This window comes from Canis lupus, chromosome 16, assembly GCF_048164855.1.
Source record: "Canis lupus baileyi chromosome 16, mCanLup2.hap1, whole genome shotgun sequence".
NCBI classification, from domain to species: domain Eukaryota; kingdom Metazoa; phylum Chordata; class Mammalia; order Carnivora; family Canidae; genus Canis; species Canis lupus.
This window is the reverse complement of record NC_132853.1, coordinates 61,010,466-61,019,898: the sequence shown is the minus strand read 5'-3', so window position 1 is coordinate 61,019,898 and position 9,433 is coordinate 61,010,466. Positions and strand designations below refer to the sequence as shown.

General features: G+C 57.8%; 1 long non-coding RNA gene across 2 annotated transcripts; it reads right to left on the bottom strand.

Moving 5' to 3' along the window:
• Nucleotides 1-1,426: 1,426 nt before the first annotated feature.
• On the bottom strand, nt 1,427-4,203 carry LOC140607345 (uncharacterized). 2 transcript variants are annotated; one of them, XR_012009418.1, is made up of 3 exons: nt 3,878-4,155; nt 3,469-3,570; nt 1,427-3,317 (listed from the first exon to the last, which is right to left on the bottom strand). It is a non-coding gene; the product is annotated as an uncharacterized lncRNA (long non-coding RNA). The 2 variants fall into 2 exon arrangements; XR_012009417.1 differs by having other exon boundaries at nt 3,469-4,203.
• Nucleotides 4,204-9,433: the final 5,230 nt, after the last annotated feature.

Sequence of the window (9,433 nt, the reverse complement as noted above, 5' to 3'; positions counted from 1 at the left end):
CTGTCAGCTTCCCTCAGTTTCTGTGAGGATCCCTTAGTTTCTGTCAGGTACCCTCAGGTTTGGTCAGGATCCCTTAGATCCCATAAGCTTCCCTCAGGATATGTGAGGATCCCTCAGGGTCTGTCAGCAGCCTCAGGAAGGGACTGGGTGCCAGGAATCGGAACCAGGGTGAAGGACCCTCCCTCCACGCTGCAGAGCTGGGACCCGCTGCCTCAGGCTGCTGTGTGTGTCTGACCTGCCCTGGCCCTAGCACGTGGTCTCCGCTCCCAGAGCAACAGGGGTGCTCCCCTTGCCAGCGGTGCTGGGGCCGCTCTGCTTGGAGAGACCTGGTTTCAAATGGCGCCTATTGTATGCAGCGTGGCCCTGAGTACCCGCTGCTTTGTGAGCTGGCTGTGAACTAGATAAGGTCAGCAGAGTGTGCCTGGGGCCTGGGCTGAGTCATCTTTCACCTTCTCCATTTCTGGGGACAGGTGCCTCCTGGCAACACCAGCTTCTCCAGTCACAGGTAAAGTCTAACTTCTGAGTTAGGGACGATGGGAAGCACAAGGGAGACCCATTGGCCCTACCTATTCTACTGCTGGGAAGGTTGCAGGATTGGGCTCGGGAAAGTGTCCCGGAAGGAGTGGGACGCAGTACCAGGCCACGTGTTTCCCTCTCCCCCTTCCGACTTTTGAGACCCCCCAATAATCCAATAAACATCCAGTGGAAATCCCAGCATGGTTTACGGGACCCGGGACCTAACGTGCAAACACCTACTGCCATTCCCTCCTGCCAGGACCCGCTGTGACAGGTGCACGTCACCCAGAGCCCCGAGTACAGAGCGGCAGTAACTGTGCGATGGCCCTTCTGTGATTAGTGCTGGGAACCATGAATCACTAAACATTTATTGAGCACCTACTGTGCACCACGCAGTGTCCAGGCGTCTGGATATGTCAACGTACAAAACGGAGCCCAAAACGGAGGTCACGGGCCCTCGGGCTGCAGGGGTGGAGCTTCCACTCCAAGGAAGGAGAGGACCGTAAAAGATGTGGTTGCAGATGCGGAGTGTGGGGGGAGCAGCGGCAGGGGGACCAAAGGAGGGGGGCCTCGCGAAAATACGGTGTTCGGGGGAGGCGGCCCGCAGCCGCCCAGCCTCTGCCCTTGCACCAGCTACTGAGCTGCGGAACGTGGGCTCCCTGCGCTCCCAGGGGGCCCGGAAGCTGCCAGGAGGAAGTGCATCGCCCGGGGCTGTGTGAGGCCAGAGCCCAGCCCTGTTCTCCAGCCCTAGGGCACTTGGAGGCCCTTCCAGAAGCCACTTCCCATGTGTTTGCTCATCTCACAGTAATGCATGTGCAGTGTCTATAATTCAGAAATTAGGGGCCGGTAACCCGACCCTCGGAGGGGGCGCGGTCCTAGCTGGCGCACAGTGTATTCTTTTTTCTGTGGATAATTAGAATTTTTTTTTTTAATTTTTTTACAGTGAGGGCACCCGGGGGCTCAGCGGTGGAGCGTCTGCTTCCGGCTCAGGGTGTGACCCAGGGTCCCGGATCGAGTCCCGCATCAGGGTCCCCGCAGGGAGCCTGCTCCTCCCTCCGCCTGGGTCTCCTCCTCTCTCCGTGGGCCTCAGGAATAAGTAGATTAAAAAAAAAAAAAAAAAAGCTGCCGGGTGAATTGCAGTGGTTTTGCAACAGCCTCCCTCGGCGGTGGCCAACGGGCCTCACCGTCTCTTCTGTGCTTAATGAAGAACATTCTTTGTGGTTCAAGTCGGCTCTACTTCGGTTTAATCTGCTGATGTGAGGCGAGCGTGAGCGGACTGTAGGGCGCGCAGCGGGGCGTTGGGCCCTCGGCACCGCAGGGCCGCACCGGCTCAGCCCGGGACTGAGGAGCCCCTGCTGCTGGGAGCAGCGCCCAGCCCTGCGGCGACGCTCAGGTCATCCCAGTAGCCTCGCGGTCCGCGGACCCGCAGCTGGGCCTGCGGGGGCACCGGAGGGGACACCGCCAGGCACGCAGAGGCAGCTGGGCCACCCTTCTCGCCGGGACCCAGCTCCTTGGGTGGGCTCCTGAGGTCCTGTCGCAGGCTGCGCTCTGCCGGGCCGCCAAGGGGATGCGTGGCACCGTGCCCACCGCTTGCCCCCGGCAGAAGCTGCGTGGAGGAGGGGGGCCTGGGCCTGACAGCCCCCCGCGGCCCTGCGGATCCTCCTCACGAGCCCCTGTCCCCGCCGTGCTCGGCGCGTTGTGTCTAAAGATCCGCAACTGGAGAAAACGAGCCACACACCAGCAGCGCTGAGTCAAACCACCTGCGTTCAGGTGGCGAAGGACACTGGAGACTGCCGCGTGCCGGGGGCACCCCCTGGCGGTCGTCCTGGCGGGTGGCGTCCCCAGCCTCGTGCCTGCGGAGGAGCCCGGGCCAGCAGCCTGCCCTCAGGAAACCCCGACCCCGCTCTGCCCTCTGCTCCGGCTTCCATTCGGATCTGTGAGGTCAGGACACCTGACCCCTGGACTCGGGGTCCGGGGTCCCCTCTGGCAGAGCCCCTGGCTGCTGGGCTGGGGAGACAGGAGGCCTGCCCAAGCCTCCCCAGCTAGCTCCCTCGTCCCCCAGCCCGTGCCGCTCTCCGCCCCGAGACCTGCCACGAGTGTGCACCGGTGAGCGTGGGAGCACACGTGAGCGCGCTGTGAGTGTGCCCTGTGCCCATATACCTGTGAGTGTGCGCGGGGGTGTGCACATCCTCCCGGGCCCGGAGCAGCTTTCTCGGTTCCGAGCCGTGTCCCTGCCAGGCCACCTCTGGAGGAAGAGCCAACTAAGGACCACAGGACCGTGGGCCGGGGACGGCCTGGCCGCAAACACAGCGCCGCAACGTCAGGGCTGAGACCCAGGTGTTGGCAAAGGTCACCGTTGCAGGGGACGACATGGGACACTGATACTTCCTGCTGGTTCTGAAATGAGCTTAAACTACAAGGCGACCAAAGAGCCACAGGTTCCCGTGCTGCCCGCAGGGCAGGCGGGGCCGAGCCGCCGAGAGGCAGGAACCAGCCGTGGAGGTGACCGGTGCCACCTTCCCTCACAGACGGAAACCCCGGGCGCAGGCACCAGGCCCCGGGGCGACATGAGCGCCACCCCTGCGCGTCATCTCAGGCCCTGGCCCGGTCTCCCCGGGCTCACTTCGCCTGTGATGACGGAGGCTCTCCAGTAAACAGCATGCTCCCCACCCCCTTGTCACAAAATTCCAGGGTTGGAGGTGAAGCTCCTCGTTGAGCTTCCTTTTGTTAATACTTTCTCCTTCCTGCTATTGGTTTTTACCTTTAGGTATTCTGCCGGCCCGGCCCACGGTAGCAGTACCCTATAAATTGTGCATATGAAACGCAAAGCTACATGTAAATGCCAGATTAAAAACAATCAAGTTTTTCTGTCCGCTTTGACTTAACGAGTGGGATGTTGATTATAAAGTTTTTTTTTCTTTAACCAAAACAGTAAACAACGGTTTCTAGTACCTTTCCCCCATGCATTTGTGGCTTCCTTGTGGCTCCTTCGTTCCACCCCCAAACTTGCTGTAATGTACAAATAATCTGAATAAAACAATGGGCTTGGTCTTACTAGGAAAGAAAAAAAAAAGGCACGGAGTGATTCCGGAACGCCAAGAAGGGCACGGGCATTGCTGCACGAACGGCAGGCCTGGCCGCCGCTGTGAAAGCTACGGGGAGGGTGTGACCCACATCTGAGTAGTGGTGCAGGGCCTGGGGCCACGGCGCTTGTCTGCCATCAAGGGACTGACCATGGGGGGCCTGGAGGTGACCTCCAGCACAGACAACACTCCTATCCCGCACAATGGCTTCCGCCCGAGGAAGGCTCAGAGGCTGTGATGGAAAGGAAGCCTGTCCCTGAACCTGCCCTCGAGTCTACCTCCAGCTGGACCTCGGAGAAGGCACCCTGTCAGAGCTGTCTCCAGTGGAGGGCTTGCTGGAGGCCTCTCAGGGAGTAAGGGGGAGCCTTGCCCCCTAGCGTGGCGGCCTTGCTTGTTCCTCCGACTGGAGACCAGTGTCCAGAAGGGACTCGAGAGGAGCTCCAGGACAGCTACCACTTAGACTCCATAGCCAATAAGTGCTGCCTCTGCTCTGCAAAAATAAAAATATCTCTGCCACCTGAAAAAAAAAAAAAAAAAAAAAAAAAAGCTTTGTAAAGCTGAAAAGGGCCCAGGGCTGCTCACTCCTCCTCTCCTCCTTCCTCTACTCACCCCCACCCCCCAGCAGGATGAGGTAATGGGGTTGTGATTATGACATCAGAGGCGGTTCAGTTGCTTGTGGGGGGGGGGGGGCGGGGGAGGGTGGAGTATGGTGGTTGGTTACAGCTGGACCACTTTCCTTAAGACAGAAAGGGAGGGAGGAAGGAAACAGGCAGCTGCGTAAAAGATGTTGATAGCTTTGTATTTCCTCTTCAGGAAGAGGATGCCACCCTTTATTAGATTTCCACCACTACCACCACCTCCCACCTCAGCCAAAGTTTAAGTCTTTTTTGAGAAGACTGAATGTAGGGAGGAGGTTGGGGAACAGCTAAATGGTTACTGGCTCTTATGTAAATTTGAGGCTCAGCTATCAAAGAAGGTTTAGAAAAGCAGGCAGAAATGGGAAAAGAAGTTTTAAACAATGCCTTCGTGTTGTGATCTCTTTGTAGGGCAGTTTTAGATTTTTTATTTTAATCAATTGGGAAGTAGCAGTAATGCAAGTAATCTTTACTGTTACACTTAGCAACACGTCCCTTGAAAGACATATGCTTTCTCTAAATATTTTGTGCCTCATTCAAGTCTGGGACAGGTATGTAACTGTGATCAGCTAGAAAGTAGAACCAGTGGTGATCTTCCTCATAGAGCCAGGGAAAGGAGTAGGCAAGAGCTACCAAGTCTGCAAACTGGGCTCCCTTCTGGTCTTCATCCAGATTCACTGATGGTTCCATGGCCTGGAACCAGTCATCCAGGAGGTTATCCGTAGGTGTGGAACCCATTGCCTTTAAGAGATGCTCCATTCCCTGGCCCTCGGACCTCCTGCCCTTTTTTTTTTTACCCTATCCTTGCTGTAATTTCAAAGTCTCAGAGAATTTAATTAGAGGAATCCCAAGAGTAATTTAGATCTGTCTTGTGTTTCATTGGTCTTGCATTGGCACGGCTCAGGACATTCAGGATGTATTTGTGTCCCTCACCTTTTCTTCTGTCTGAGTCAGAGTCTTTTACTGTCCCATTTGGCCATAGTACAGGTCTGGAAATCTTTGAGCCTAGCCCCCAAGGACACATATGTACCACTGACCAGCCCCCATAACACAGACATTCTTTGGGTTCTCTTGTTGGCTGGAGTTATTTCACCATGTCTGAGAAGCTGCTGAAGTGACAGCTTCACCTGTGTCCCGGCTCTATCAGCTCTCACAGCTGTGGCAATGTGAGCGCCTGATGTAAATGCAGTCAAGGCCCTGGGAGGAATAATCCCTGTGTATAACCTAATTATTTTTCCCTCTTTATCTGCTCCGTCATCATCACCACTCCCCATATCCCCTGAGATCCACCCCTGTCAAAGTGCTTCCCTCTCCTTCCCATCCTCTTCTGTCATTTTTTTTTTTTTTTTTTTTTTAATTTATGATAGTCACAGAGAGAGAGAGAGAGGCAGAGACACAGGCAGAGGGAGAAGCAGGCTCTATGCACCGGGAGCCTGACATGGGATTCGATCCCGGGTCTCCAGGATCGCGCCCTGGGCCAAAGGCAGGCGCCAAACCGCTGCGCCACCCAGGGATCCCTCTTCTGTCATTTTTTTTATCTCTTCTCCCACCATGAAAATTTTTTTTCATATTTTTGGTCAGATAGAATTGGGAGGGTCCCACACTCCCCTATTCAATCTCCTTACCATCCCAAGCTCCCTTTTCATTTCTGGTCTTTATGAATATATTTATATGGACAGAATTAAGAAAAGCAAAATTGATTTCCCTTCTCTCACTTCCCCCATCTTGCCTCCCAAAACCCCAAAGAGTTAATACTTGGGCCTCCCCCCCCACCTCCCAGAACACTTGTATATTGTTTGTTTGAGGTTTGTGCCGCATTAATAGACAGTATTTAATTGCACATACAGATGTTTGCTGGGTATATTCACTGTAAATTTTATTTAATCTGATTTTTTGTTTGTTTGGGGGGTTATTTGGGGAGAGGTTGATTTTGTTTTTAAATATAAAAAAAAAATCTGTCACTAGAAAAAAAAACAAAACTATAACCCAGGCTGGCCCGGGTGACGGCCGTGGACCCACGGAGACAGGTGAGGTGCCGCGGCGCCAGATGGTCAGGGGCGACCGTGCGAAGGACTCGGAGTCTCGCTGAATTTCCATCTGGGGGGTGGGGGACCCAGAATGCTCAGACCCCGACCCCAGGCTTTGTCTCCTCCAGCCGGCAGACTGGCTGTCAGAGTGACTAAGTTCGGGAAAGCGGAGAAAAATGGGTTTTCTTCAAAGGGTATAAGAGCAGGCTGTGATGTGTCCCCGGGCCGGGCCTGCCGTGGAGGGGGTGACGTGCCCTGGGGCGGCCACCCCATTCCCACCCTTGCTTAAAGCCACGCCCTGCGTTCCCGACCCTGCAAGTGAGACTCTGGGGACAAGAGGGGGTCGCATGTCCTCGCGGGAACAGACGGAGGTGGGCAGGCCGCGAGCCGTGGCGGGCAGCAGGACACGGGCCGGAGACGTCGCCGGGCTCTGGCGGCTTCGTCGGCGGGGAAAATCAGTGAGACAAATGCTCTTAACATCAGATAAGCTGCGTGCAGATCCTTAGAGAAATCCAGTCTCGGGGAGGGCGGGGCCTGCGTGGGCTTCGAGGACTGAGGCCGACCCCTCTCCTCCGAGCTTCCGAAGGGCTGTGGGAGGGCGTGCAAGAGGCTGGGGTGCAGGGGACGAGAGGTGGCTTCGGGGTGGCTGGGCCAGCCTCAGGGCCACTCAGTATTTGTGTTTAAGCTTCAACTGCTCCAGGGGACGCCTGGGGGCTCAGCAGTTGAACGTCCACCTCTGGCTCAGGGCGTGACCCCGGGATCCTGAGATCGAGTCCTGCCTCGGGCTCCCCGCAGGGAGCCTGCTTCTCCCTCTGCCTGGGTCTCTGCTCCTCTCTGTGTCTCATGCATAAATAAAAAACATCTTTAAAAGAAAAAAAATTAAAAAGCTTGAGCTGGTCCATAATAGAAGCTGTTTGGACCTCACCCCCCTGAGTCCTCTGCCTTGACCCCAGCTGCCCAGGGCAAGGACGGTGCTGTCTTGCAATCGCCTGGCATCTTGGGACCAAGTGACAGTGGTGACCAGCGCAGCATGCGCGGCCTCGGGGTCTCATGAGCTGTTTGTGGAGGGGACCGAGGGGCCCTCACCCTGACTGGCCGGTAGGTCGGGGTGGCCCCTACAGGCCCAGGTCCTGGCAGGAGTCCTGAGGCCTTGGGCACCAGCCGTCTTCCATCCTTCCAACCACTGGGCCCCAGAAGTAAAACAGAAATCCGGACCCCACTTCCCCCGGCAGAGACAGGATGGTGTGGACTGGGAAGTCAGTTCTAGCAGGAGAAAACCCAAGGAAACGTCCTTGGGGATCGCGCCCCTGTGCTGTGTCCGGGTGGTGACCCAGAAGCTCTGGCCACCCGCCAGGCCTTGAAGCTGGGCCCCTCCCCCTCTGTCTCCAGGCCCACCCGGCTCCCCAACTCCCCGACTCCCCGACTCCCCGCAGAGCCAGTCCTACCGCCTGAGCCCACCTCTTGGCCCTGTTTCTGGGGTTGCAGGTATGCAAGGTGTGGGCAGGTGCGGTCGCTCCCGCCGGCCGTCTGGTCCGCACGTCTCCGCGTCCACTCGGTGGGGGCTCATTTGAAAAATAAAAATTAGGGACACCTGGGGGGGCTCAGCGGTTTAGCGCCACCTTTGGCCCAGGACGTGATCCTGGAGTCCCGGGATCGAGTCCCATGTCGGGCTCCCTGCATGGAGCCTGCCTCTCCCTCTGCCTGTGTCTCTGGCTCTGTCTCTCTGTGTCTCTCATGAATAAATAAATAAAATCTTTAAAAAAATAAAATAAGGCAGAAAGCATTTATAAAAAAGAAAAAGAAAAAGAAAAATTACTCTGACATTTATACACGGAAGCTGTCAGGGGATTTACTCATAGTTTGGTGGCAGGAAGGCGGCGGTGGCCCTGAGCTCCGGCGCGTCCCGCGGGAGCGTTCGGGTGTCCCGGTGAGCACGTCAGCCGCGCGGTGAACGTCCACATGCGTGTGCACAGGGTGCGGCCTGTGTGCGCGGGTGTGCGTGGGGAGGCTGGGCCCGCGGGGCTGGGGCTCTGCGGCTCGGGGCGGAGGGCCTGAGGAGCCGGCCCCCCGGCCCACCCTTCCTGCCGTCTTCTCAGGTCAGGAGCTTCCACCCTTTCCTGTCGCATTCAGAGCCCCTTCCATGGGTGACGGGCGTCCCACCCCCGGGTCCGGCCCGCTCACTCGCACCTCTGCACACTCACGCCTGGCACGCCGCGCGGCCAGGATGGGTGAAGGGCAGGGGGCCTCACCCACAGGAGGACGTCACCCGCCCCTGCCCAGGTCTCGGGCTTCCTCCAAGCTGCCTGTGCTCTGGCCCCGTCTGCCCACCAACCTCGCCTAGGAGGGGCCCCGCCTCACCCCGAGTCTGGCCTGGCGCCGGGCGGTGGGGGCTCCGTGGGCTCCGTGGGCCCCGGGGGTCAAGCCCACCTGCTTGTCCGTCAAACATCTTGGCCGCTTCAGACCCTTTGCTTTTACTTAAGAATTTTATAACCAAATTTTCTACTTTTATTAAAAACTCTCAGGAATGACTGAGTTTCACTGATTTCAGGATGATGGGTATCTTTGGGTCCCACCCTCACACAGGGGTCTGGGAAATGGCGTCGCCCTGTGGTGTCCACGAAGAGGACACAGACGCTGGGGCCCGGCTGGGCAGCTCTGCCAAGTGCGGCTGCATCCGGAAGCCTCCGAGACGTGGGCCAAGGCTCCGAGAAACTGCCTGGGGGCCCTTCGTGAGGACCAACAGGCTGACACGCAAAGCCTGGCTGCTCAAACCTGGCCTGGCACCGTCACCCGTGCACAGCGGCCTGTGTGACAAGGGACCCACGGAGCCCCATGTGGCCAGGGCCCGGCAAGCGGACAGCTGGGAGCTGGTGGGGACGAGACAACGAGGGAGGGAAGGGACAGCAGAGGGCCGAGGGGGAGGCTGTAGGCTTGTTCTCCGGCCCCCAGGAGCCAACCCGGTGCAGCCAATGTCCAGAGGGCGCACACGCCTGTCACCTCCCTGGGAGGAGGTGGTCGGCCGCCCCGCTTGGGCTTCTGTCCCGAAGTCGCCCTCGTGACTCGAGAAACAAGGAACTGGAAGCAGCGTGTCTGTCCCGGCTGGCTCGTGGTGAAGAAGGGGGACAGGCCACGGGGGAGGGCGCACCCCAGCTGCGCGGGGCCTCTCGGGTCT